The 3,130-nt window shown below is 40.0% G+C and overlaps 1 long non-coding RNA gene across 1 annotated transcript; it reads left to right on the top strand.

Moving 5' to 3' along the window:
- The first annotated feature begins 1,905 nt into the window (after positions 1-1,905).
- Positions 1,906-2,843, top strand: LOC148032622 (uncharacterized). The gene is made up of 2 exons (XR_015691761.1): positions 1,906-2,257; positions 2,357-2,843. It is a non-coding gene; the product is annotated as an uncharacterized LOC148032622 (long non-coding RNA).
- The last annotated feature ends 287 nt before the right edge of the window (positions 2,844-3,130 follow it).

Here is a 3,130-nt window from a genome sequence, read left to right as displayed (position 1 = left end):
CTTGCCCCAAGGTTCAACACAAACATTGGAGTGATTAAAATAAATCTGGAAAGGCATTGCTTGATATGGTCGAGAAATAAGTGGTGAAAACATCACCTTAGATAGAGGAGCTTAGAGGGGCTTTGAGCTGGTAAATCCCTTATTAGTGGCCAAGAATAGGGATGTAGATTTTCCTGATCCCCATCGCTAGTTAGGGATAGATGCCCTCGAATGCTAGTCAAGAGATTGCCTTGAGGGATTGAGCATCCTTGTGGGGATTGAGATAGCTTTATGGAAGTCTAGATTCTTACCGAGATTGTAATAAAGGAATTGAATCCTAATTAAAAGGAATCAGTTTCATTATTAATTGTTTATGTCTTGTACCTTGATTATGTGTAATGAACATTGTATATAAATAGAAGAAGTTGTTTTTATATGTTTCATAATGTGGTGATATGATTTGTTAATAAGATAACTAAAACAAACCTATCAAGGAAAGTGGGAGACCTTGGTTCTTATGAGTAAGAGTCTATGGTTCTGTGGACCCGATCAATCAAGTAACTTTCCTAAATACTAGATAGAGCTATTAGAACATGTCCAACTAGTTTGGTATGATATTTAATTGACTTAACATCATTTTAGGGAATCGGAGTGTGGTTGAGTGTAGGTCCTAATGGCCTCCTAATGGCCATGGAAGTTTAAAAGATAGCTCAACTCTCTTTGAATCAAGTGTGGTATTAGCCCACTCTCACATTTGATTAGTTATAAAGTGACCCTTCTTAGATGGACATTAGATTGATGGCTAGGAGACCTTCGTATTTTATGAACCCTCAAGTTGATTCTTTTAGCTAAGGCCTTAGTGTTGTGTTGCAAAGTAGGCTCGAAGATTATTCGATCAACTAAGGTTGTGTATCCAAAGTGGGTCTGCATGGTGGTGCTCATGGAGAGGTGTCCAAGTAACTACCAAACAATGTCCCCTCTAGCCTATGGGTATCTCATAGAGGAGTACACATCAATGATGTTATAGAATGTTATTAGGGTGTGCATCACTAGTGTTGGAAGATGATGGAGATTACAATACTTTATCTTGTTGTAGAGATAATGAAGTTATGCAAGAATACATGCTAGGGGAATTAGCTAGAGCAAACGAGGAGATCATAAGGCTGAAAGATCATGATGGCCTCACCACAATTGTATTGTAGATTGGTGAGGCAGCCTCCCAAATGTTAGGTAAGCCTCCAAGCATGAAATTGTGTACCATTGTTTTGCAGAGGACATGTGGCAATTGCACTTACAGCTACTGGTTAACAAGAACTCTACTTGCAAGATGGATTGACATGCACTCTCCTTCCAATTATCAAGGAGATTCCAGTTAACAGATTTGTAACATATTCTGTGTCACAATAGTAAAGGAAATACTGTGGTAACCCGCCAACACATGGTTGATCATATGCTTGAGTCATGGAGGAGCGTGTGCGTGGGTGTACCACGACTAAAATATGTTTTTAAACTCGTCCAAAAGTTTACATAGAAATGGATCAGACTGCTTGGGTGATGAAGATTGTTGATTTTCATCCATCTTCGAAAGAAGAAGTGTGAAAATGCAAGCCATAGCATTTATTTTCTTCTTCGTCTTCCTTTTGTTGATTATTTCCATTTGTTTCCTCTCTATGCTATTGAGTGTTACTTGCTGTCCTTTCCAAAGTAAACTTCAAAAATATACGATTGAGATCCAAAAAAAATTTACTAAGCCTTTTGAGCCAATCACAATCAATAATGATGTCAATGAGACCCATATCTAGGACAATCAAGTCTATCATAATGGTACAAGATTGAGATAACTCAATGGGAATGTGAAGGCATATGGCCTTGCTGAACTCTTAAGCTCCATTTGTAACTTGTATATTTAGTAGAGAGTCCATTTCTTGCAAAATGACGCGAGGTAGGATGAAGGCAAGGACGGTGTGACCAGATGCTTAAATAAGGAAACACGACCAATTCGCCTCTCTCTAGGGTTAGGGCTTGGCAACCCATTATATATGCACGTTACGAAATTGCTAATGTTAAGCGACGAGCAGAAGCGAGAAGCGAATCGGTGGAGGAGCTGCAGTAGCGAGAGAGAGAGAGAGAGAAAACCGAGGATGAAGCTATGGAAAGGCTTGATGATGCGATGAGACTGTTGTATATACGCTATGCTTAACAGCCTGCAACCGGGCTATGCTGAGCTCCAAGTCACTGAGAGCCTTCTCCCCTGCGAACCGGTGTAAATATAGCGTAGGTATGGTAGATGGCCTCAGAGTGCAGTGATTCAATAGGGTTCTTAAGGTAGTTTGTCTCTGGTGGTTCTGTCAGCGTAGGCTAATCTGGTGGATCTCAGGTGAGAAGGATTATGAAGTAAAGCTCACGGGCAGTCCTTCTCGACTTGATGGTCTGATAATGATGTGTGGCCATGGGCCTGGTTCGCGCTAGCAATTTAGCGGACTCTGATGATGCATTACTTTATTAGAACGAGCATCGTGTATAGATTTGCGCTGGAGGCAACAGACGATGGCGCGATCATCGCCACGCTAACTCAAGGCAGGTAGCGAATCATGCGCAAGGCCCGGCTTCTTCAGATCGCTCAGAGGCGTTGATCTCCTTCCTCATGGCCGATTCATAACAATCTTGCTTTGCAGTTCTTTTCGCATACAGAACCAATGTTGTCTGCTGCCTTCGTGAGGGTCTTGCTTCGAACCAATGCTAAGACCCTCACAAAGCATCGCTAAGCCAGGTCTAACTAGTCTTAAAAAAATGTGAGAAGTAGAGTTATATACAAAGTTCAAAGAATGTTCATATCCTCAAATTAAAGTGAGTTTTTGATTTAATGTTGATTTTGGCTTATGGACCGAAGGAAGGAATAAAGTTTTCTAGAATGGGAGAATCCTTTATTTATGTGAGATGATTTTGCAAGTATTGATTACTATTAAGGATTACTTTCATATTATTGTCCTTTCTATCAACTTGATCGGAAAGGACAAGTTTCTTTGGAGATTGAAAAGTTTGAACAAGCTTTTTAAAGATTAAAGAAAGTCTTCAACTTACCTCCCATTCTTATCTATGAAGATCCATTATAGCCCTTCATTATGGAGATAAATTCATTAATCATGGCAAA

The sequence above is a fragment of the Lygodium microphyllum genome, chromosome 8, assembly GCF_053477565.2.
Source record: "Lygodium microphyllum isolate KBCC chromosome 8, Lygodium_microphyllum_v1.1.10, whole genome shotgun sequence".
NCBI classification, from domain to species: domain Eukaryota; kingdom Viridiplantae; phylum Streptophyta; class Polypodiopsida; order Schizaeales; family Lygodiaceae; genus Lygodium; species Lygodium microphyllum.
Note: the sequence above shows the minus strand (reverse complement) of the source record. Positions and strands in the feature narration are given on the sequence as shown.